Source organism: Natator depressus, chromosome 1 (genome assembly GCF_965152275.1).
Source record: "Natator depressus isolate rNatDep1 chromosome 1, rNatDep2.hap1, whole genome shotgun sequence".
Lineage (NCBI taxonomy): Eukaryota > Metazoa > Chordata > Testudines > Cheloniidae > Natator > Natator depressus.
Genome location: NC_134234.1, coordinates 339,738,164 through 339,764,524, shown reverse-complemented (window position 1 = coordinate 339,764,524; position 26,361 = coordinate 339,738,164). Strand labels below are relative to the sequence as shown.

Here is a 26,361-nt window from a genome sequence, read left to right as displayed (position 1 = left end):
TATTAAGAAATACGACTCATGCTTTGGAGATGTTCCTTCAGAGCGATGTGACCAGACATGCTTTTACCACAAACCTAGCACAGAAGTTAGTGGTTGCTTTATCTGGGTAAGGCTGAGTGTGTGTTTATGCAAAGGGAGAGGGATTTCTATGATAGAAGAGCTGTGTTTGAAAGGTAATAAGCATTGTGTTTACTGGGTAACCATGGTCGACTCCATATAAATAAATACTCTCTTTATGGAATCTGGGCTTAAGTCCCTCTCAAAGTTACTAGGCACCCTCCAAATGAACTGTATATGTCCATGGCTTAGCTGTAGCTTTGTATTGTAACAGCTGCTGTCATTTATTGTCTGGGGCACTTGTGTTTGTCTTCTGAAGCTAAAGCAAAGACGGAAAGACTTTTACCAGTGGTTTTGGCAGGTGTTTTATTCTTAAGCTACTAAGAGCCATTAAAGGTAACCTTCCAATGCTAAAAATGGGCTCTGTGCCCCCTTTTAGAGCCCTGTATGATGCAGCAACAGGCTGGCAGTGTTTGCCTGAATAATGGAGCCAGAGGATGTTCCTGCTGCAAAGTGATGTGTATCGTTACCACATCAGAATAATGAGGTGTGGGAGCGGCTCTCCAGAGTGGAGAACTAGGATGTGTACTGAGCAGTCCTCATGGAGGAGCCTTGGAAGCTGCCAATCTTGGGAAGAAGACTTGGGCTGGATTTTGTGTTTCATTTTGATTTTTGAATTCATTTTGAATTCCCCTTGTGAATAAAAGTAAACCCCGAGAGAGAGAGAGAGTGTGTTTGTGTGTGTGTGTGTGTGTGTGTGTGTGTGTGTGTGTGTGTTGGGGGGGTTAACTGGTGACCTGTTACAACTTGTGTGGACTGTCTATGGAGCAGGGTGAGGGAAGTCACTTGCTCACAGGTATCTTCTGCTTGCTTTTTATCTTAGAAATATCAGGCATGTCAAGTCTGGTCCTGCCTTCCCTGTTCACGTGGAGGTCTGCCCTGGAGGACCAAGATATGTTCATTGGGAACTGTTTTAGTCCGTAATTAAAGGGGGTAGGGCTGTCGAATAAGAGTATTTTTCTTCTTGCCGCTGTGTGTTCAGACATGTGTGAAATGGGCTCAACCAAAACAAGCTAAGTCGTTTGTAAACCCTTTGAGTAAAAATCATTTTCCCCTCCACCATTTAATTACTTTTCACTTCCCTGTTATCTGTGATGTCATTGTAACCCAGCTAATTCTCCAACAACTTATAGTGTCTGCTAGGAAAAAATAGGGGAGATGAGATCTGAATTAAAAATGTTTAAAAAAAAATTAGACTGCACCCCCAACGCTTTCATACCTTCTTTCTGAATCATAAGATGCAAAATAAGGCACAAGCTCTCACCTTTTCCCCCTCCTTTGCAGGTCATTTTACAGAATCTAGGAACTGATCCCTTTCTGTTGGGAGCATAGAAAACCCGGGCATACGGGCTGGGAAGGCTTTTATTTTTACAGTGTGTGGTGGAGACCAGGGGCATCCTTTTAGGGTAAAGAATCAGAGGAGGGAAGCTGAGCTGCTGACAGGAAACTTTGAGAGCTGCCTTTTGTTCCATGTTTACTAAATGTGAATAATGTTCTGCAGACTGTAGCTAACAGGGAATGGACGTGAGAGCAGTGCAGGAGCACAGGGGCTGGGATCAGCAGTCAGCCAACGAAGTGTCTTTTTGAGAGGCAGCTTTCCCCATGCAGCGTGTGGAAAGCTGCATTAGCCCAGGAAATGCTTCTGTCTTTGTATTTGTTTTGGCCCAGCAAATCTGGGGTATCCATTCCCTGCAGAAATCTCTCTCATTCCATCATCCCTCTTGCTAGGAGAACAGGATCTGACTCCCAGCAATGCTGGTTCTGTGACTCCCGTTCAGCCTAGAAGGATGGCCTGTGAGCAACGGTCTGAGCTTAGAACACCAGCCTCCCTCCCCTTCCAAATCCCACACATCCTGGGAAATTTAAAGGGCCGGTCTGATGCTCAGACATTGCTCCCTCGCATTGCAGGCGCATGTCCTTGCCACTAGTTCTGCTCAAGAGCCTTGGTTTTTCTCCTGGGACAAACTGGCATCTGCCAAGCCATCTTGAGCTTTTTGGGGCTTCACATTTGGTTTGGTCTCGTCACCCTGGAGGTCTTGTTCCATAGCAGGAGAAGAGGAGTGGCTGAGCTATCGGTTCCAGCACTCCCCATTGATGCTGCCGCTGCTAACCCATCCAATCAGCATAGTGTTTGATGTTGGGGTTAGAGAAATACCTCCTATGGGCAAATCAGTCTCTGAAATAACCTGTGTAGGCTCAGATGAACTTATGGTCCCCTATGGACCAAGGCCAAGGGTTTCCCAGTGCCTGTCTCCAAATGGTTCCTAGCGACGATGGTATTTCACTGCTCCTCCTCCCCCCGTCCCCTCCAGACAGCTGGTGTAATGTTACCTGCAGGGCAACACCTGGTGATCCATTTCTGGGTCAGCCAGATTGGGTGAGCAATATTGCACAAGGGATGGAGTTATTATACACTTGTTTGCCTTAAAGGTACAGAATCTGTTTACTTCTTGATACTGAAAGGTTTGCTGCAAGTAAGTAGCAGACCGTTTTGGAGAACCCTGTTTCTCCGCAGTTAAGAATGTACTGTTTTTGTGTGTGTGTGTGTGTGTGTTTGTTTTTATATAAACGATACATATTGTATCTCAGGTTCTCAAGATGCGCAATTTGTGGAAGCCCTGCAAACTACTCAGTCATAAAGCAATATTAGCTGGTTGATGTACAAATGGTATACATTTGTTATACATTCCGTCAAAGGAATTTTCCAGTGACACACAACTGAAGTAAAATATTGTGCTTTACAAGAACACATCATTAGAATGAAAACTAGCTGTGTATCGAGAGTCTGGCCATGTAACTAAGACAACAGTGAAGGAGGAAAAAAAAGGGAAAAACCAAGCTAGAAGTGGAGTGGAAAAAGAGTGAATGAAACAGAATGAAGAGATAAAAAGGACAAAAAGCAAAGTGGTCTAGAGGGAAAATTCCCCATGGCACAAGCACATATTAGAAACTGGAAATATTAATTGAAATGTTTCGTGAAGGTTGGTGTCATTTATGAGCTGAGAGGAGGGTTGGCTCAGTGGTTAGAGACTTGGGAAACCCAGATTCAATTCCCTGCTCTGCCACAGACTGTGTGTGGCCTTGGGGAAATCACTTCGCCTCTCTGGGCTTCAGTTTCCCATCTGTAAAATGGGGATAATACTTACCTTGCACAGAGGAGTGCTGTAAGGATTAGTACATTAAAGATTGTGAAGTGCTTAGATATATGGCAATGGTGGCCTTATAAATTCCTTACATAAATTATATGTCTTTGGAAGAGAGATAAAACCAAAGTCTTGATCACCTGTGATCACTAAAACTCTGTGGGACCCTAGAATTGTGGATAGATCAATCTATAGACTGCAAGGAAGCTGTGTCCACGCTGCATATCAACCAGCCCTTGTGTTAGGGAAGGGCAGATGACCATGCAAAGCAAAGTTGAGGTTCTATGTGTGTGTGGGGGGGGTTGAGGTTTGGCCTAGGGAGAAGGCCGTAGCAGCTCAACCCTGTGGGGAGTGATTTCCACCCAACTCTCTCAACAGGGCTGTGCTGTAACCAGGCGCCATAGTTGTGCAGGGGGAGGAATAGATTGATTTATTCAACAACATTTTACCAGGATAAATAACTCTCGGAGATGGGAAAACAGAAGAGGAGCAAGCGTGGTAGTGGTGGCTGTGTGTGAGTTTGTGTACCTGGGCAGCACGGCTGCAGAATACTAAAGCACTTGTGTAAGGAGGAGGAATTTTTTTTTCTTTTCACCCCTTATTCCATCAGTGTCCAAAGAAACTGAGCAAATAAAGGAGCCCTAGGTTTGCCATGTGGAGATGGTGAGTTCCCATTAATTGCAGGTAAACACAATGATCTTTTACTATTTATCCATGCGATTAGGTTTCTGAATATGCAGCTGATGATGAGCTGGTTTTGATGTTCCCTGGAGGACACTCGGTTGCTGATGGCTCCATGCAAGGTGTCAGCAGAGAAACCAACTTTTCTCCTTCCTTCTGCTTTGAGGGAGTATGATTTGTGAAAGTTATTTTTTTAAATATTTGGTGACTGGACTTGACTACAATGCACAATAACAGTGTGAAGTCTCCCACATCTGCTGAGAGGTCATCTCCTCCCAGCTTCTGATATCAGCTGGAGTCTGCGAATTATTCTACCTTCTGGTGATGGAGCTGGAAGATACATCCCTCTCTGTTCTATTTATTGATATCTCTGAAAGTTCTCTTCATCCTCCAGATATGTAGAGCCATATTATGAAAGATCTGTGACCCTGGAAGGGTTTATGGTTCTCTAGATTAATGTAGTTCCATCTTCATGGCCCATATGCTTCAGAAGAGTGATTCAGTCTCTGTGGCCCATCCAGTCCTTGACACAACAAAAGAGCATGAGTGCAGTGGTGGGGTTTACATGGACAACTGCTTTCGGGGAACTGGAGTGAGACCCACTAATTTGGTCCATGTAAGCCACTTAAAAGCCACAGATGGTAATGACATTTGGTTGCTACTATCATGCGATGTACTCCAGCATGATCTAAAGGTGAGAGGCACTTGGATACCAGGGTGATGGCTGCAATATAAGGGCCTAAATAGATAGAAAGGCTTGTGTATCCCATTACCAAACTCCTGTGGCATCCGGTTCCACTTCCTCTTTCCGTTTCAGCACCTGAGAACGGGCCCATTTTTTTTTACTATCCGTAATCTCCTCTGAGGTGGAGGTGGGGTTGCATGGGAAGAGGGTTTCCCCCATGGTCGGTGCCCTATGTATCCTGCAATTCCATGGCTGCAGAAATTGTTGTGGAATCAGTTCCTTGCCATTTCAGAATCTAATCTACAAACCAAGGGGCTGGTGCTGGTCCTTGGCACCAAACTAGCACGTGACACTTGTTTTGGACATCTGTTGAGTGCCCAGTCAGTGCAAGTTACCACTCCCACCCAGCGTGTAACACAACACGATCATTTACATCACTGCGCTGCTTAGAACCCTGGCCCTTCCAGCTAGATCCTGTTCGTGCAACATACTGCAAAGCTCTCAAGGTTCCTTTTGGTGCCTAGTACAGCAGAAAAACTCCTTTCCATCCATTGCGAAGGATTTACAGTCCCCAGCAAGAACCGGATTTGAAAGAAGCTATTTGCTTGTTCTGGCAAAGAGCATCACATGGCTCCCTTGAAGACCCCCTGGCTATTAAACCATCCAGCCATCAAGGTGCTGAGAGGTTGTATTTACTGAGCACTTTCTTGACTTGTTTTCTGTCTCTTGTGTGCGTTGCGTGCTGCTGTTTTTTTCCTCCTGAGGCTCTGATTCAGAAGCGCCTTGGCGTGTCATGGGAGATGAGGTCTCGGAGCCATGCAATGAGATTTGCAAATGAAAATATAATCACCCCCCAGATCCAATCTGTACTTCAAAGTGTAGGGGCAATTGGTTGCTGCTGCCCCCAAGTGATTTGTGTTGGCAGTGCTACCCCATGCCTTTTTACTTAAAATTTAACACCAGCCCAACAGAAACATCAGAATCAAAGGGACCGCTGGCTGTGAGAGAAGCAGGGGCCATGTGATACCGCACCAAGGGCTTTCCCATGGGAAACTGCAGTCTGAACTCAACTGACTTAACTCCAAAGCAGCCAAAGTTGTCACAAGGCTAACTCATGGGGCAGGCTCTTCCTGGTAAGGTGGGGCAGGATGCCATGCCATGTAGGATGCTCTGTGCTGCTTTGGAGGCAGCCGAACTGCTATGCCGTGAGGGCTCGTCTCAGGTTGGAGAGGACAGTTAGCCATGCACTGCGGTGGGCTGTCTTGCTGGCCCGGGGGGGTGCTGCACCCTACAGACCTCTGTGGGCCATGCACTGAAGGATGCCATGATTTGCAGCGATGCTTCAGGGTTCTTTGGGCAGGTGGGGTTCTATGTGCTGCAGCACGCGCTATGCTGTAGGCGCCATGGGGTATGCCGGCTGTTGGGCTGGACAGGCTGCTCCTTGTGGTGTGTGAACCTCCTACTGTAGATAACCATGCACTGCCCTCCCACGGTTACATCACAGGATACCATGGTGCAGTGGGACCAAAGAAGAACTGAGGCACCAATGGTCTCTGCATTGCCGTCTCCCCCCACCCAACAGTCCTTCTCATTTGTTACTTGATGGGATATTAAGTAATCAGCTTATTTCTTCATCTGCCCCTCCAGCTTCCCAGTGATGGCAAAGTGGGGCTCTGTAGCCGTCCAGCTCTCCATCTAGCACCCCGCTAGACAGCCCAGCCAAAAATGGTGAACTCTTCTTTTTTTTCTCCTTGGCTGGCTAGCTCTTTTAGTGCCTCTTGCGTCTGTCGTTCACTTGATTGCCTCTTGCCTGCTGACCCCTCTTACGGGGAGTTGGGTTAAGTGCGATTCTCCTAATTAATTTTGCTTTAATTTAATCTTTTGAAAGAATTTTATCAAAAGAAGGAACCTCTTTTCTCCCCTCCTTATTTCATGGGCTAGTTTAATGCACGATCTCTGGGTTTATTTTTCGATTTCCCCCTGTCTCCAGATAGGCTGTCATTTGCATATTTGATTAAGCTTCTCACGTTATCAGGAAGCTAGTTGGAATAACAGCCAGTCCCCGATAAGGCACTGCACATCCATCTCTCTTTCACCATGAGCCACGTTATTCCCCCCACCACCCCCATTTGCCTGGGGTAGCTGTTTCCTATGTCACTGCCACTCCTGCCTTGTGTTTTTCCTCTCTTTGATCTGGTTGCTGATCTCTGGCCCAGGCTGTAGTTGGATGTGGTTGTCAAAGCATGGCAGCCTATTCTTAGAGGTGGGAGTGAGCTGATTGGTGGTGTTCAGACTGACAGCCTTGGTGACCAAGGGCCTGATTCAAGAACTGAAATGACACCGGTGTAAATCTGGAGTCACTCCCTCCATCCAAGTGAACAAAACTCGTCTGAGAGCGGGATCTGGCTGCATAAGTTCTCTTCCCTGGGGGGAGGGGGAAGCAATAAAAAGTTCCCCCACCACCCCCTTGTCTGCCTCATGCCTCCATTGGAGGAGTCACCTCTGGGGTATATGTGTGTGTTGTCAGAAGGTAGCTTGTTTCCATAACTCATTCATCCCTCTCTGACTTCTTTGCTGAGACTCTCAGCAAGAGGGTATCCCATTCAGTGACATTCATGGTGGTGGTTTTGTGATCTAACTACCTGGCCACAGAACAGGAGAGCTGATGGGCGGGGCGGGGTGGGGAGGGGCGTAATTCTTGGGGGAAAGATTTTTTTTTTCTTGTTTTTCCCCAAAATTGTCAATGTCATCAAAAATTCAAAATATGGTGACCTCCTCTGTTCACCAGCTGCAGACACAGCTGTGCTGTGTTTGAACCATGAACAATTCCCCTTCACTCTGTAATATTCTTCCTTTAAATGAGCTGTTGATGCCTTGTGAAAACCTTTGGGGAATGTTCTACGTAGAATCAATTCCTCTCCAAATGCCCCAGCACCTGCCACTTGAACTACAGGAGACTCTCCAATAGCTTTTAACAGTATAGGGCCTAAGACACAGAGTTGAATAGTTCTGATTCCATTCAGCAGAGGGTAGTGATGCACGTAGACGTTGCTGAAAGGGACACTGTGAGGCTATTAACCGTAGGCCAATGTGTTCTGTTTTGGGTGCCCTGTGTTTGAATATGTTGGCCTTGAATCAGTAGTTCCCAAACTTTAACAACCTGTGAACCCCTTTCACAGAAAACGTCAAGTCTTTCGAACCCCCTCCTAAAAATGAATATTTCCAGGGATATTCTCCTTTACCGGAGTATAAATTATAAAAGCAGTGATCTTGGAAATATAAAATTTGTTTTTATGACATGCTTATTACACACTATTTATCATTAATTATCTATCATTACAGTCTTTTTATTACATTATGAAAACAGCAACACTCTTCCAAGATCTCACTTTCATAGCTTGTATCACTTTGAATAAGTCTGTTATAAGACAAGGTTCCTATGTTTCATCAGGGAGTATCAGATGTGAAACAGCATGAAGGTATTTAAGAAGCCAACTCAGAGAGTTCCTCCTACACAAGCATTCAGGTCTTGAGCAGTCCAGGCAAACAACCCACGGTACAACAAAACTTGTTCGTCATAATAATTTTAAAAACAACATTAGCTGCCTATTTAATTTTAAAAACAGCAAAAAACATCCCCCTCCCTTTCCATTTCTTATAAGGAGTCTTGAAGTTTAAATCTCCTCAGTGTGATAGAAATGCTTGCTTTGATCTGCTTAGCTCTTGGAAGTCTAGGGGCTCTGGGTTGCTGGCCCCATGCTGCCTGGGGTCCCTAGGGACAGCTCTGTCCACCATTAGGGAATTTTTTCCCCGAGACCCCCCTGTAACATTTCACGAACCCCCAGGGGTTCATGAACCCCAGTTTGGGAACCACTGCCTTGGATCATTGCTTTTTGAGCATCATTAACAACAAGCAGTGAATAAGCGGTGAGTTCTTGCTTGGCAAAACCCAGCAGGTCATTGCTTCTCTCATTGGATGTGGAGTCAATCCCCCCTTCCCCTACTGGAGGTTTGTAGGCTGTAACACAGATCTGTGATCTTGGGCAAGATACTTCCCTTCGCTGTGCCTCAATTTCCTCCTTGACAAAACATGGAGGGTAATATTTCCCTACTCCTGGGGCTGGGGTGAGGCTTAAGCCATGGATATCTGAGATCCTTGGATGGCGAGCCCCATAGGAGTGCATGTTATTGCTCTTAGAATCATAGAATATCAGGGTTGGAAGGGACTTCAGGAGGTCATCTAGTCCAATCCCCTGCTCAAAGCAGGACTTCCTTTGGCCCAAGCAGTTAACCAAAGTCTGGGGCCCTGCAGGGTTGTTTCAGTTCGGATGAGAAATCAGTGATCTGAGTCAGGTATATTCTTGGTGTTTTGTTTTGTTTTTTCTTTTTGTTGAAGTAGGTAAAGTCCTGTTTCCCTGAACACCCTGAAGGAACAAATAACAGCAGCTGACCATTTCTTTACTCCAAAATCCCCTGTCTGCCACTCCAGTGAGGTTTGTGCCCAAGAAGCTGTGTTTCTGGTTCTCTCAGCGTGATGATACTCATAACTCTTTCTCTGGGGTTTCTGCTCCCAACCCACACAGCCTCTCCCCTGCATTTGCAACCTGGGAAACCCCTCTGTTCACACAGCTTCACTCTGACCTGCCACACAGCCTAGTACCTGGGGTGCTTCCCATTCCCCTCCCCTCGTCTGCAGCTGTTTTTACTAGATAAAGGGGCTTGACTGCTCCTTCCGCTGAGCCTAAAGGAGGGTACAGGACACACCTGTTGGCTTTAACGAGGCCTAGGTTTGTTTTTGGATCTAAGACTCGCTGCTGGCCATTAGCACCTTTCAGCATAACATTTCTGATATGAAATGGCAAGTGGTAAAAAGTTGACACGTTTTGTGGGTCGTCAAAATTCTTTCAGGGCTATTTACCATCCCACAACCCATGCGTGCCAGAAGTAGGATCACCCGACATTACTGGGAGGATCCTGGAAACACGGGGAGAGGTGGCAACCCTAGGGTGGACTTGCTGTGCCAGTCAAACCCAGCCCCCTGGATTTAAAAAGAATGGTCCCTATATGTCCCCTGCTTGGCTCGTCCAGAAGATTGTAGGAGGTGCTTTCTCAGCTGGAACCCTCCCTAATGCACATTACAAAGGGAGTATGTACTATTAACATCACAGCCCCTTTTGAATTACACAGAGGGCGTGAAGGTACCCAGAGGTGTGTGAGTGTGATGCTCTAATGGGGGGGAGACACATCCAGAAGCATGCTGGTGGATTAGTCAGAGAGCATTAGGTAAATGCAAATGTCTGTAAGAGCAGAGCTACTAATGCATTTACCGAAAGTGGTTTTTTTAAAAAGAGAGTCGAGATCTGTTCGTAAAAACCACAGGAAACACAGCTCATGTAATTGGACGTGTTACCTGGGTTTGAGCGGAGACAGCAGGTTGTACAAGTGGACCCTAGGCTATTGAAAAGGAGTTTCTCTCAGCCGACACCTGAAGTGCAGGAATGAGGGGTTTGATTTATAAGATAACTTTTAATTAAAAGGCAAAAAGAAACCTCTCACCTTGTTAGAACGAGTGACTTTCAGCATGAACTAATTTGAAGAATCTTCCCCGCTCCCATCCCCGCGCCAAATTCCCTGATGCTGCTTGTGATTTGGAGTCAGTGCAATCCTATGACCACTTACCCTTTTTAGGGCTGTTTCTGTCACTGACTACATTTCTACCCTTAGGACAGCCTGCCCTGCAGCTTGCAAACTCTGCTATCGAGCATAGGTTTTGCTCTCACTTGATTTGTGCAAGTCCTCATACAGACCATTAATGTCTTCTATTGAAAGGGACGCTGTCACATACGTTTAGGGGAAAAAAACCCAACAATATTGTTTCCAGCTTGGCATTGGTTGCGAAACCCACGCGGCAGGCAGAGATAAAAACATCTTTTTGTTCCTCGCCAATTTGATCTCTTTCCTCTGGCGTTCTCCTCCCCCGGCCCAGCCTCTGCCCCCTGGTGGGTTTTGATTCTAATTAGAATGGATGCAGTAGGTTTATTTTGTTTTGTGTTTAACAACAACTCCGGCTTCTAATGCTGCGTCTTTTTTTTGCATTGGCTTCATGTTTGGTGCGCCCTGCGCTCTGCAGGAATTGGCATTGTTGTTTAGAACCGCTAGGGGGAGCGCAAAACATTAGGTTTTTTTAATGAACCCCACAAAAATGGGCTTCTATGAAATATTTTAGTAGTGATAACTTTGGGTGGGGATGTGTATCATTCAGGATCCAGAGGGTCTGCCTCAAGGGTCTAGCAATTTTTTTTTTTAAGCTAGGATAAATTTGGGTTTAAGAACTTGGCCCAGGCCCAGAAACCCCCTTTAAATTAAACCATAAGCAAGCACAGCAGCTCTCTGCTGCTTGCTGAAATTCCCAACCCTATGATTGCCTGTTGAGGGTGCAGGTGTAAAGTTTCAAGGATGGAATAGGATTATTAATCAATGCAGTGCCCCCATTGTAGTCCTGCTTGGGTATTGTGTCCTGTTGGGGCAGGACGTTGTTGCACTAAATGGCACTTTAAGGATTTTTAAACATCAGTCATCATCATTATGTGTATTAGGAGCCCGAGTCATGAACAGGTACAGTGCCGTGCACAGTGGGGTCAAACACAGAAGGAAAAGATGGTCTGCCCCCAAAGAGTTGACGAACTAAGTATTCCTGTAGACTTCACCACACCCAGACGATATCACTTCTGGGTGATCATTAATAAAGCACATGCCTCAGTCGCTACTATGTATGTCTCTGTGTGTACCCCGACGCCACGCTGTGTTAGCCATGCTACCTTGTGTTGTGGAGTGATCTGATTTCCTAAGTGAAGCAAGGTTAGGCAGGCTTGGTATTTGGATGGGAAACCTTGAAGAGAAATGGAGATGCTGGAGGAAGTGATGTTGGTTTAGTAGCTGGTGCTCTGCCCTCTGAATTGGTGCTGAACCAGTGCTTTGTTGTGGTGTTAAGGGACGCCATGTGACTGCAGATGCTATCGCTCAGTTACAAAACTGAGGCCACGTTCCACTGAGGGTCAAGTATTGATCTTATGTGTTATGGTAATTGTGACAATCAGGTTTGAGACCCCGCCCAGGGGACAACAGGAGGTCTGAACCCCAAAGAGTAACAAACTGAACAAACTGGTTGTATACAGTGTTGCTATGTGTAAACAATATGTTGAGTAAGGTCTTTTGGGAGAGCTTGTAATGTTCTGAACTTGATGGTCTTCATAAGATATGGACACAGACTGTGGTTACGAAGCTATGTATTGATGTGTATAGAATAGTATGCTCATGCCCAGTACTACAATTTCAAATACAACTGGGAGGGACTCCTCCCAAGTCAGTTGTTTATATGAAACTAAATTTAAGTACCCATCCATTGTCCAGCCAGGAAAAGACAATGGTGGACCAGTAGAGTTAATGGGAAAACATTGAAACTGAAAGAAAACCCCAGATTTGGAAAGCTAAAGCTATGTACACACCACAACTTAGGTGGGTATAAATTATGTCGCTCAGGGGTGTGAATAAGCCACCCCCCTGAGCGACGTAAATTACATCGACCTAAGCCCCGGTGCGAACAGCGCTATGTCAGCGGTAGAGCTTCTGTGATCAACATAGCTATCGCCGCTGGCGGGAGCTGGAGTAATTAAATCGACAGGAGAGCTCTCTCCCATTGGCTTACACTACAGTGGTGCAGAGGCAGACGCGCTAAGCTCTGTAGTGTAGCCCCATAGCCTAAGAGAGGAGGGAGTTTCCCCACATGTATTAGAAAGGGGCATTTAGCTAACAGAGACGTGTGAAGCCTGAGGTTACATCCTTATGTTTATTTTCTGTGTATCTTGTTTGTGTTTGCTTTTCCTTACTGTTTCAACATTGAGTCTAATTTTTCTATTAAAAAACTTTTTTTTTTGTCTTTGCATAACAGACCTACTTGGGGTAAACTGTGGTGTGTGTGTGTGTGTGTGTGTGTGTGTGCGCGCCAAAGTGAACCGATCACTGGCGGCAGGTTTCACTCCTTCGGGGGTGATGAACCAGAGGGGAAAGGTCCGAATGTCGAGTAGTTAAGAACTCGAGGTAGATGGATTTGGGGAGACTCAGAACTAGAAGGGTTGTGGAGGTCACCCTGCAAGGAGGAACTAGACTGGTGGCAGCTGGGGTGAGATCTCAGTGCTTTTAGGCTGGCTGCTGGTGTCAGGGCTCTGAGCCATAGGAACATAGCATTAAGGCACCCAAGGTTACAGAGCAAGCGGTGATAGAACCCCTCACTGGTATGGGTAATCCCCAAAACACCACAGTAATATCTTAAGGCCTCGATCAATTACTAGAGCCCCGTTGCGCTAGGTGCTGTAACCACATCTGATTATTTTATTTTAGAAAAAAAGGTACCTGCCCCAAAGAGATTACAATCCTGACTACTACCATCATGTTGTTTGTGTTATTCTGTTCCTATCTTGGGTTTTGGCCACACATGGAGTTTTTCCGGGATATAAGCTATTCTGCTTATATTCACGCTCTGCTGCATAGCTGTAATGAGCTATGGCCTCATGCATACAGAATAGAGCTGTAGGGAGGATAGGAGTTGTGTTTCACGATGGATTTTGAATTTTTGAACTCTGGCTTTATCCTGAATAAGAGTGAAACCTGAAAATTTCAAATTTCTTCAGGAGGGAAAATTTTATTTTTATATTTATTCATTTATTTATTTCAGGTCATTTGAAATATTTCATTTTGATTTTGACTTTATTTTGTATTATAATATACTAGTAGCTGAAAGTCCATGCTGCTGCATGGGGGTAATTTGTAAAGTCATGTGTATTTTTGAAAAAAAAAAAAGACTGAAAATGGCTGAGAATTTAAAAATTGGATGGTAACAAACCGCAGTTCCCAGTGATAATTGAACCTGGTGGGATTCAAAACAAAAAGAGCTCTGTCATTCTTGTGGCTGTTTCCACTGCTTCACACTGACTCACTGCATGGGTGTAATTCATAAAGTTATGTGTATTAAAAAAGAAGTAGGGCTGTCAAGCGATTTAAAAAAATTAATCGTGCTGTTAGACAACAGTAGAATACCATTTAATTATTTTTGGATGTTTTCTACATTTTCAAATATATTGATTTCAATTACAACACAGAATACAAAGTGTACAGCACTTACTTTATATGTATTTTTATTACAAATATTTGCACAGTAAAAAACAAAAGAAATAGTATTTTTCAATTCACCTAATACAAGTACTGTAGTATAATCTCTTTATCATGAAAGTTGAACTTACAAATGTAGAATTATGTACAAAAATAATTGCATTCAAAAACAAAACAGTGTAAAACTTTAGAGCTTACAAGTCTACTCAGTCCAACTTCTTGTTCAGCCAATTGCTCAGACAAACAATTTGTTTACATTTGCAGAAGATAATGCTGCCCATTGCTTATTTACAATGTCACCTGAAAGTGAGAACAGGAGTTTGCATGGCATTGTTGTAGCCAGCATCGCAAGATATTTACGTGCCAGATGTGCTAAAGATTCTTATGTCCCTTCATGCTTCAGCTACCATTCCAGAGGACATGCGTCCATGCTGATGACAGATTCTGCTCGATAATGATCCAGAGCAATGTGGACCAACGCATGTCCATTTTCATCATATGAGTCAGATGCCACCAACAGAAGATTGATTTTCTTTTTTGGTGGGTTGGGTTCTGTAGTTTCCGCATCGGAGTGTTGCTCTTTTAAGACTTCCAAAAGCATGTTCCCCACCTCAACCCTCTCAGATTTTGGAAGGCACTTCAGGTTCTTAAACCTTGGGTCGAGTGCTGTAGCTATCTTTAGAAATCTCACAGCGGAACCTTCTTTGTATTTTGTCAAATCTGCAGTGAAAAGTTCTTAAATCAAACAACGTGCTGGGTCATCGTCCTAGAGTACCATAACACAAAATATATGGCAGTATGTGGGTAAAACACAGAGCAGGAGACATGCAATTCTCCTGCAAGGAGTACAGTCACAAATTTAATTAAGGCATTTTTTTTAAACAAGCATCATCTGCATGGAAGCATGTCCTCCGGAATGGTGGTCGAAGCATGAAAAGGCATATGAATGTTTAGCACATCTGGCATGTAAATACCTTGCAAAGCCGGCTACAAAAGTGCCATGCAAATGCCTTTTCTCACTTTCAGGTGACATTGTAAACAAGAAGCGGGCAGCATTATTGCCTGTAAATGTAAACAAACTTGCTTCTCTTAGCGATTGGTAGAACAAGAAGTAGGACTGAGTGGACTTGTAGGCGCTAAAGTTTTAAATTGTTTTGTTATTGAGTGCAGTTATGTAATAAAAAAAATCTACATTTGTTCGTTGCACTTTCACAATGTAAGGGGACTGTTGCCCCCTTACTAACATTCAGTGGGTATGTTTTGGTTGGCTTGCTCCCAGTACTACTATGGGAAACCAGGACCCTGAGACTGATAGTCCCCAGGAACAATGGGGAGAGGCCAATGCTCCAGGTCAGCCTGAATGACAGGGCGGGCAGGCTAATCAGAGAGTCAGGAGGCCAGGGAGGTCCTGTCCTCAGTGTGAGCTGGATTTGCCTTGGTCAGACAGAGGGGGGCCGAGCTAAGGAGAAAGCAGGGGCCCAAGCTGAGCTGGGGAACAGAGCTGTGCCAGATCCAGAGGGACCAGAAAATCAGCCCAGAGAGAGCAGACCGTGTCCTGGGAGCAGAGCTGCAGCCCCAAAGCCAGAGGCACAGCCCAGAGAGAGCAGACTTGCCCTGGGAGCAAAGCTGCAGCAACCAGAGCCAGAGGGTCCAGAAAAGCAGCCCAGGAAGCAGGTCAGTGCTGGGAGCAGAGTCACAGGAGCAGCCTGCAGAGCAGACCTGTCCTGGGAGCAGAGCTGCAGCAACCAGAGCCAGAGGGGCCAAAGGAGCAGCCCAGGGAGCTGGAGGCAGAGCAGCAGCGCAGAGACAAGAGTGGTGGAGCTGGGGCTGGAGCAGTCTGGAGCTGGGTGTGGTGGGCAGCTGGGGAGAGTGAGGGGACCCTGGGCAGCGGGCCCAGCACAGGGAGACGCCTCAGCCAAGGGGCTCTGCAGGCCAGGCTTGGATCATAACCCCAACAGGGCGGGGGCGACACTGGGAAGAAGGGTCCTACCACTCAGAGCCTGAGAGCATGTGGCCACCACCAGAGCAAGTGTCCAACCCACAGCATCCCTACAGCACAGCCAGGGCCGGAGAAGAAGGCCTGGGACTTACAAGGAACAGACTGTGAACTGCCCTGACATTCCAGAGACACTGTTTGTGATGTTCCCTGCCACAGAGCGGGTTGATGTGTTCCCTTTAACCTTTCCCATTTTCCTTATTCTTTTTAAAATTAATTGTTGATTAAATAACTTGCATTTGCTTTAACTTGTATGTAATGGTCGGTGGGTCAGAGAAGTGCCCAGTGCAGAGAGAGTACCCCGGAGTGGGGACACCCTAACCCCTGTCCTAGGTGATCACAGCAGGGTTGGGGGTCGAGCCCCCCAGGAATCCTGGGCCTAGTTTTGTTGGGGTTACGAGGACTCTGCCAGACAGGAGAGTGGAAGGGGAGTCCTCAAGGGCAGGGAGGCCACTGGGTAAAGGAAGTGGGAGCGAGGACTCGGATCCTTTCGCTAGCCCACTTCACCGGGGTAGTGCAGAAGCCAGGAAAGTTCCCCACAATAGCGGGACTATTTCCCCGCTTACAACAACAAAGAGATTGCACTACAGTACTTGTATGAGGTGAATTGAACAATACTATTTCTTTTGTTGTTTTTACAGTGCAAATATTTGTAATCAAAAGTAATATAGAGTGAGCATGGTACAGTTTATATTCTGTGTTGTAGCTGAAATCAATATATTTGAAAATGTAGAAAATATCCAAATATTTTTAATAAATTTCAATTGGGATTCTATTGTTTAACAGTATGATTAAAATTGTGATTAATCATTAATTGTTTTAAGCACAATTAATTTTTTTGAGTTAACCGATTAATTGACAGTACTAATAAAAAAAAAAAAAAAGCCCCAAATTGCTGAGAATGTAAATATTGGAACTTTGGTTTTCTTCTGAAACAAAATTCTGGCACAATCAACACAATTTCACGAAGCTCTTCGATTCTGACAGAACTGCATATTCCAACAGAACATGGCTTCATCAAAAGTTTTTCCAACCAGCTCTAATACAGAAACTGTTGTCAATGTCCAGGATCAGCCCTGGGGCCTTCTGCTCCAAAACATCAAGCCTCTATCAATTGGCCTAAACCTAAAAGAAGCAGGTTGTTATGGTAGCTAGTCTTTTTGGCTGGTTCTTAATTGCATGCATTTAACCAGTGTATTAAATAGTGATGCCATGCGCTGTTAAATAGCAGCTGTGTTCCTCTCCAGAGGTGACAACTGCATTTTAGTGGTGGGTGATTGATGGCAAGTGTTAGGCAACCTTAATTAATGACATTGCCGCCAGCTCTGCCTATTGTATAGACACACAGGGTAAAATTTTTAAAAGCAGTCCAAGTTCCATGGTTCCTAAGGCCTGGATCCTCAAAGGTACTTAGGCGCCACTGTGCATTAAGCACCTAAATACCTTTTGAGGACCTGAGCCTGTCACTTTTGAAAATGTGGTTTAAGCTTCTAAGAGACTTAAGCACGTTTGAAAATTTTCCCCATAGTTTGTATTGTAGATCCCTTTTGTTATATTTGCAAAGGATCTTTGGTGCCTAAGAGTGCTATAGATGCAAGATACTGTCAGTATGATAACCCTGTGAGCTTCACAACCTCCTGTTGCTCTGGTCTATGTACATGTTTTGGAATTAATCTGCTTCAGGACTTCCAGTAACTTTCTCTGAACTGATGGCTGACAACCTTTTCCCTACAGCTCTACAATTTATTATCACTGATGCTGGCACAAATCTCACCATATTAATTTTTCAGAATCTTTCTGATGAAATATAATTAAACACAGTGACCTGGCAGTGCACAAATCTCCCTGTGTTTGCCTCATTTGCGATACACATGATTAAAACAGGGTTATCAGGGGGTTAGTTATTACGAGTGGTATCAGATGAGGTGGCTGGGGTTTTGCACACTGCAGATACTTTGATCATTTCCCCACTCCCCATGTTTCTGTCAGTTTTCTTTTGGATTTCATGTGTGATCGATTTATCTCCTTAGGGTGTGGGGGGAATGTATTGATGTCAGAACTAACCTGAACAATAAGTACAGGTTATGCATGCTAATGCAATTCCTCTCTGCCCCTTAGACTGCATAACTGTGCTGTCAGTGTTAGAATCTCAGTCATTGCAGGAAGCTTGCGGTAAATGGCTGAGAACTTAAAAAAGCGGATGGTATCAAACCACGGTTCCCAGTGATGACTGAACCTGGTGATATTCTAAATAAAAAGAGCGCTCAGTCATTTGTGTAGCTGTTTCCATCGCTTCACATTGACTCCACATCAGAGTTATGTGTGAGGTTATTGTGTGTGGTGCTTTTGGTATCGTGTGGACGCTTCTCTCTGTCTAAGCATATGATCTATGAAGCACTGCAGAATCTTGCAGGCTTGCTGCATTAATACTCCTGGTTCAACATCTTTTAGCATTTTAGATGGTGTGGATGCATCAGACTAGATCTCACCTGGGAGTACCTTTTGTGAAATAAATGACCATAATACAGTTTAAAAAAATCATGTAACCATTTCTTTAATATGAAAGTTTCAGGAATGAGCAGTTTCTTCTGTGAAGGGAAATAAGCTATACTGGTATAAGGTACCTTTATAGGGATTTAATTGTGTCCAGACTAGGAGCATTGTACTGCTTTTAACTGTTGTTGTAAAAAAAAAAAATCACATCCTTTAACAGACACAGTTATAAAGGAACAAACACTGTTTATAGACCAGGACTCAGTTATAGTACTGTAGTGCCCAGATCAAGATGCAGGGCCTATTGTGCCGCACGCTGTAGAAATATCAAGTACGAGTCGATCCTTGTCCGAAAGAGTTTACAGTCTAACGTAAGTTTGTGGATAGTGTTTAAGGTAGCCTTGTAAAATTGTCATATAGTGGCTGAAGCAGCAAAATCTGTTCACTTGGCCTTTGTTATGCTGGGTGATGCTAATGTAGACAAACCAATGGAAGTTTTCTTGTCCTTCAAAAACAAATTACTTTCCCCAGGGTTGAATGGACATGTGGAATAGAAGCAGCATTGGGCCAGTGTGTGAAAAGATGGGAAGGTTAAAATTTACCATTCTGGTTTCTCTGTCTAAGGTGAATCATGCAGTGAATCATGCAGATTTTATTGAAAGTCTCATGATATTTGGTGTTTTTCTTAAAGCCCCAGCTCCTGGAATCATAAGATTATGTCAGAATCTCAGATTTCATTTGAAAGGGGGGAACAAAGTTTCTAGGCTCCGTGGTTGTGGAATAAAGCTTGAAAACTAATGGTTCAAAAACCAGAAGGGAAGCCAAAAATTGTTTTAAAAAATCTCATGATTTTTAAGCCAAACGCCCAATTTTTTCAGGCCAAATTCATGATTCTTGAATGTTTGGGGTTGGCAATACTGTGAATGATGTGCAAAAAGTAGCTGCAAAGGGCAAACAGTGAATGGCTACATTTTATAAATTATTTTTCTCTGTTTTTAACTTTGCCACACAGTGGCTAATCTGTTTGTGTGCACCACCTCCCTTGGCTAGATGGAATCACCACTGTTCATGTGTCTGTCATTTGCCTTACACTGCTAACAGAGATTCCCCTTCAGCTCAAGCCAGGTTCGGGGTGCTGTGGAATAGGAGGATCCACGTTCTATCTTTACTGTTGCTGTAGCAATCAGAGTGGTGTGCAGCAGCGACAATTGTGAAGTCCATAAACGACCACAAACTCATTATACCGCCATATGGCACTGTTAATTAATAACATAAAAAGAGAGAACTGTTTCCCCAAGTCCATGATTTTCAGCCTCCCCCACCTGTGTCTGTCCCTGTCCTGTGATCTAGCTCAGTTAAGCTGCTGTACTGCTCTCTTCCCTGATAAGGAAATCCCAGACACCGTCCTCTTAAACGTTGTGATGGAAGCATTGCCCTTTCGTGCTCTGCGGCATGCGGGCCCCTCTAAGCAAGATGATATCACTGGCACTAAACTTGTATCAGCCATCAGGCCCCTTTCCCGGTGCCAGGGATGTACTGGCAGGCACTGACGTGACTTATTTTCTATTTTCTGTTTTGTTAGTCTTGTTGGTAGCAGGTGATTTCATTAACTGCTGCTTAATTGTCTGTAGGGAGCCCAGCTATTTGTTTGTTTGTTTGTTTTTGTTTCCTGACAGAATCCATTCTTTATGCTTCCTCCCCCTTTCCTCCTCCAGGACTGACTGTTGTCATTATCCTGTTTCCAAACCCAGTGCTGCATTTTAAACAGAGACCGGGTCAAGTTACTAACTTTGGATCCTTATTTGAACTCCCATGAAGTTCAGATCCAGGGTTTTGGCTCTGGCCCATCTCTGATTTTACGAGGGGAATGAAAGCACTGGAATGGGAGTAACAGGTTCTGGGTTCTGCCACTGACTCAGTGTGTGACCCTGGGCAGGTCATTAGACTTTTCTGTTACTCAGTTTCCCCATTAGTTAAAAAGCGCGGGGCGGGGGCGCGAAGGGAGGTGGTTAATAATTCTAACCAACCATATAGAAATGCCTAGAGACCGAAAGGTTACAAAATGCTAAGTATTATGTATGAATGTATTACAGTAGCTGGAAGATTAGTTTAGTTGGGTGCTTCTTCAAACCACCCAAATGCTGTGGACTCAATTCAACCTTGATCTAAGCAGGTGCAACTCCGTTGCAGCCAATGGGAGTGTGCTGGAAACCTTGCTGTCTGTTTGCCTTGCAGCGCTGCCTGCTGCCTGTGGAGCTGGGAGGATAGCCTTTCCCTGCATTTTCCTCAGCTCTTCTGCCTTCCCTCCCATGGTGGAAGAAAAACGGCAGGTGGGGAGAATGGGAGGGCGTTATGGAAGAGTAAAGGGGGGTTGGAAAGGAATTGAACTTCTCCAAATGTTCACTTTGGGGTTAGGGTACGGCCTAACGTCTCCTTGAAGGTAACTTACACCTTGACTTTTATCTTGTCTTCCGTGTGCCGTAGCTTTTGGTTTTCTTCATGCCTCTTGTCTCCTATGAACAGTGTGCAACCTCATCACCTCAAATGTCCTTGTCCTCATTTCCTGTGGACCTGCCTAGGCTGCCCTCATCCCCTTTATTTCTGACAGACAGTCCATTGCCTTCTTGCCTGAACTTCCTTTGCCCTTGTCTCCTAAGGATGTTCTGTCATTTCAGGTCTCCCTCCTCATTGTTAGGTTGTCCACTGGCTCCTCCCTTGGAGTTTTCACCCATTTGTTACCTCTGGATATTCCTTTGTCTTCCTCTCATCTTGACTTTCTGGGCTTGTCTACACACTGTAGCAATGCCCACTAGATTTAGTTGGTGTTGGTCCTGCTTTGAGCAGGGGATTGGACTAGATGACCTCCTGAGGTCTCTTCCAACTCTAATCTTCTGTGATTCTAGAGGGATGTGAATTCTAAAGTGCATCAGTGTGTTGCTAACTGGCTCATGTAGACCCTGCTGGCATGCACTAAAAAGTTCCTTAGTGTGCATTAAAGTTGTAGTGTGCAGACAAGCTTTTCAATCCCATGGTTATCAGACTCCTCAGTCTGCTTGCTGGATGGCCCAGTGGTTAGGGCATCAGCCCAGGATTTAGGAGGCCTGGATTCAATTCCCTGATCTGCTACAGACTCTCTGTTTACTCCAGTTCTTCTTCTTCTTCTGTATGGCTTGGGCAGGTAGCAACGATTACAAATTTATATCTAGATTTGATAGCTAATACGTTGCTGCAGCAGTGAGGTAGTGAATGTCCTTTTGGGCCCCAGCCAAAGAACGAAGGGGACAATCAGCTATGATGTGTTCCATCATTTGAGCCAGGTGACTACAGTTGCATGCAGGTATTTGCCTCATTTTCCATTTAAAGAGGATTTGTCCGCATCTCCCAGGAGATGTCCTGATGCGATTTAGTCTGCACCATAATGCGATTTAGTCTGCACCAGACTTTCCGACAAAAATCAAAACCCGGTGGTTCCTTGGCAGGGTCAATGATGAGCTGTTTGTTTTGAGTGTCAAAACGCTCCATGTGGCTTTCCATTGAGCCTCAGCATCGAAGTTGAGTGTAAGGGTCCTGATGTGGTTCCAAAGAGGGTTGTGGGATTATAATCTTGTCTTTGGCAGGTTCTGCAGGTCATTGTGCAATGGGATCCTCGTGTTTGCATTGACGTGGTTGAGAAAGCGAGATGTCTGGGCTGCTCTTCTAATCTGTGGAGGCTGGATGTGTGATAGGACCAGGAGCCAGTTGACTGGAGTCAATTTAAGCATCCCTGACACTATGCGTGTACCGTTATTGAGTTGAGTATCAAGGAGTTTAGTGTGACTGCTGTGAGATCACCCAGTGAAAATAACCCACCCAGCCTCGGCCTACGGCATGTGAAGCCTCAGTAATAGTGCCCTGCCTAGGGAGACGTTGAGCAGCATGAAACTTACATGGCTCTGAAAGCAAGAAAACCTGTCAACAGCATAGCATGCATATACCTGTAAATGATTGATTCCCTTTGTCATTACAAATGTCCTTTAATCTGCTAAAAGACCAGGAAAAATTCTTAGGGTACATTTAAAAGAGAAATCGATTCTGTGGAAGTCACAACGTCCGCAGCAACCCAGGGTACCAGTGAAAATGCAGCCAGTTAAAAAGCTGGGACAGTCACAATATGCATTGGCCCTCTCCTACGTCCTACAAGCCTATGGTGATGAGCCACCCTTCGCTCCCCGTGAAGTCAGGCGGAGTGCAGAATGCTCAGCATCTCCCAGGAGGTGTTCAGCACCTTGTTTGTATCAGGCTTCTAGTCTGCAGACCAGTTAAGGTTGTGAATTTATTTTGATGGTTGCTTGTAACACAGCATCCCGGGGCCGGGGTGTGTGTGTGATGTTGCCTGAAGCTGTGAAGATGTCACATGATGCTTATGGCATGGGGGGCACCTAGAGTGGCCTGACAAACAGGGCTGGATAGGTGCTGCGTGTGGAAGATAATGTGGAAGAAGAGACACAGGCAGGGATGGAATAAAGCCAACCTGACATAATGGATGAGACACTAGACTGGGCTTCAGGAGACCTGGGTTCTGTTTCTTGCTCTACCACTGTCTTGCTATGTAACTGTGGGGAAAATCCCTTCCCCTCTCTATGCCTCTGTTTCCCCACCCACCCTGTCTATTTAGACTGTAAGCTCTTCAGGGCCAGGACTGTCTCTCATTATATGTCTGTACAGCACCTAGCACGCTGTGGCCCTGATCCCAGCTGAGTTCTCTAGATCATTTTTATTGATATTTCAGTAGCACTAAGCAGGGATCTGTGTGATGTTCACCTGCCCCTAGGAGTTGACATCACCCAGGAAGGCCCTTTACCAACAGCAGCGCTGCCTCCATCCACATCTGCTCCAGTTGTGGGGGTGTGAGTAGGGGGTTGGAAAACACATTTTAATGCACACTCTTCTCACCCCACACATGCTGCTTTCTGTCTCCTCGCAATATTGCCATGCGGAAATGCCACTCTCCAATTCCCCCCTCCCCCCCCCCGTTAGGTTGATCATAAATTAGGTTCTGATGTGAGTATTGAATTTCACTCCAGTTGCCGTTGCTCTGGCACATCTGTGGTCCCTCCTGTGGGTTAATGGCTTCGCAAAAATGAAGTAATAAAGGTTATGATGGCTGTGTTTTAACCTCCTGGCCCCCATTCTATCCAACAGTCGTGCTTCTCGGGAACAGTTAAAATCTACTCTCTGCATTTTAAACACCTCCCGATAATGTGGCATTTCTCTGCAGCTTTTTTCAAGTGGCTTTTTTTGTTTGGTATTTAACAAAGCTGAAGTGTCTCTTTCTCCCCCAACCTCGCAAATGTATTTCTTTTTTAAAAGAGAGATGAGTTCACGCTACTATAATAAATAAACCGCTCTCTAATTTATTCCACAATTTAATATTTGCATATGACAGGGAAGCTAATGCAAAGGGGGAGGGGGAAGAGAAACACTTCTGTTTGAAATCTTTTGGTGAAAATCTGTTCTCCTCCTCTTAGGAACCTAGGGACTGGCAATGACTGGTCTGTCGAGTCTAGCATACTGCTCTGGTTGCTCTTTCATTCTTCAAGAGAAAGTGATCCCCTTCTCACGTAGCCCCACTCCCTTTTATTGTTAGCCACGTTTTTCATGGGTGACTGGGGATTTTGGGTGATCAACCTGGAACACTTCAAAGGGGTCTGATTTTTAGAAGGTGCCCAGTGCTGATCTTTTGAAAATCTTGGCCATTTGTTGTTACAGTAATGTTTAGAGGCCACAGTCAAGATCAGAGCCCCATTGAGCTAGATGCTGTACATGCTGCCGATCAATGGCACTTACATAGCTCTATTACTATAGTTTCTGGGCACCTGAGTCTTTAATGGCTTTATCCTGACAATGCCCCTGTGAAGTAGGGTAGTGCTATTATCCCCATTGTACAGATGGGGAACAGAGGCACAGAAAGACTAAGTGACTTGCCCAAGGTCGCACAGGAAGTTGTGGCAGAGCATGGAATTGAACTTGGTCTCCTGAGACCCAGTCCAGTGCCTTAACCACAAGATTATACACTTAGTTAATTGTAATGTTGGACATGGTAAAGGAAGAAGCTGTGTATTTGGCAATGGTGTCATTGCTCCTGGAATAGTATGTCCAGTACCGGTGCCCACAATTGAAGAAAGACATTGATAAATTGGAGAGGATTCAGAGAAGAGCCATGAAAATGATTAAAGGATTAGAAAATATGCCTCATAGTGATAGACTCAAAGAGTTCAATATATTTAACTTAACAAAGAGAAGGTTAACAACTGACTTGATCACAGTTTATAAGTACCTGCATGGGAACAAATATTTGATGATGGGCTCTTCAGTCTAGCAGAGAAAGGTACAAGAAGATCCAGTGGCTGGAAGTTGAAGCGAGACAAATTCATACTGGAAATAAGGTGTACATTTTTAACCATGAGGGTAATTAACCGTTGGAACAATTTATCAAGGGTGGTGATTGATTCCGTACCAGAGGCAATTTTAAAATCAAGATTGGATTTTTTTTTTTGTAAAAGCTATTCTCTAATTCAAAAGGAATTATTCTGGGAATGTTCTCTGGCCTGTTGAAGAAAGGAGGTCAGAATAGATTATCACAACTGTCCCTTCTGGCCTTGGAATATACAAATCTATGAAGAATTCCTTCCCGACCCTCTTGCAGGGATCAGTTTGCACCCTGAAGTATGTGTTTATGTGAATGTTATTGTTCCATGTTCCAGACCTCATTAAAACCCACCAACAGTATTTGACACTCTGACCCTCATTCCTGCAACAGCAAGTTCCACCCATTAACATACGTGTTATGAGATTAAATGTCTCCTTTAATTGATTCTAAATTTATTTGCCATTAATGTCATTGCTCTCATATTATGCAGCATATTCTCTTCCTCTCTCTCCCTTACTCTGTTAAAGCTACAGTGTCTCTCCAGCATAGACTAGAGTTTCACTTTGAAAATTCTTTATGTGGATCCTAGTTACGGGCCCTGGGACAGTTTCTGAGGAGGGAGCTGGTGCTGGAGATAATGAGCTTGCCATGGGGAATGTATTGGTATCCCTGATGACTCCATCCTAGGCTGCTGTATCCAGTCTGTGTGCAATTGAGAATAGAGTCTGTGACGACTTCAGACTTTCTTCTTTATTTTTGTACCGTGTGTTACAACTGCATGGAGGAAACATATTTCTCACTCAGTGAAACTGGTGGAAGGTCATATTCTCCGAGGCAGGAGCAACTGTTTTTTTCCTTTGCCTTGAATTCTTCATGAAATCCCCAGAAGCTCATTTTTTAAAAAAATGGAACATTGTCCATTTTGCCATTGATTTACAAATATGTAAAATGCTGCTGCGTTTCACCCAGCAAAGGTGTGACTGCTGGTGGCAATAGCCAGGGACAGATTTCTCAATGGCGCACTCACGTAGGCTGTAGAATAGGAAGGGGCTCAAGGAAAGTGGCTCCTAGGTAACATGGTGATGGGGCCCCTGGGAAATATCTGATATGGATGGATAGACAATCAGGGTGGGCACCTATTTGCTTGCAGTGTTAAAACTAGACTGGGCAAAGTACTAGTGAGCATACATCCCAGAGCGCCTGGGCTAAAAGGACAGAGGACTAGGCTGAGCTGCAAGAGGTCTCCAGGGAGTGCTGAAAGATGGGGACACCTAGTCCAGGGCACAGCGTGCTCATCCCTACGGTATCCAAGATGGCTCTTGCACCATGTCCTATAAGTCAACCATCCAAACTCCAGAGCCAAGGGCACCCCTACACTGAGAATTCCCTTCCATCTGCCCTTGGACAGCTAAGTCTGGGGACCGTTAACTCCAGCATCCCAACTGAACTCCGCCTCCTTAGTGTCTCCTAAAGAAAGAGGTGTCTGCATCTAGTCAACTGTCTCTGCTACTGCCCGACTGTTCCCAACCATGTATTTTTTAGTTCTCTATCCTGTCTCTTCTGAATATCCCAAGCAATGGAGCTTCTACCCCATACCATGGGGATGTCTTACTGTCTAATAGAGCTCACTGTCAGGAGGTATTTACTGATCATTTGTGTGAAATTTCCCCCT

General features: G+C 44.9%; 1 protein-coding gene across 1 annotated transcript in view; it reads left to right on the top strand.

Annotated features, from left to right (window-relative positions):
• Window positions 1-26,361, top strand: part of PLXNA4 (plexin A4) — a 612,910-nt gene that overhangs the window by 67,826 nt on the left and 518,723 nt on the right. The window lies entirely within an intron of this gene.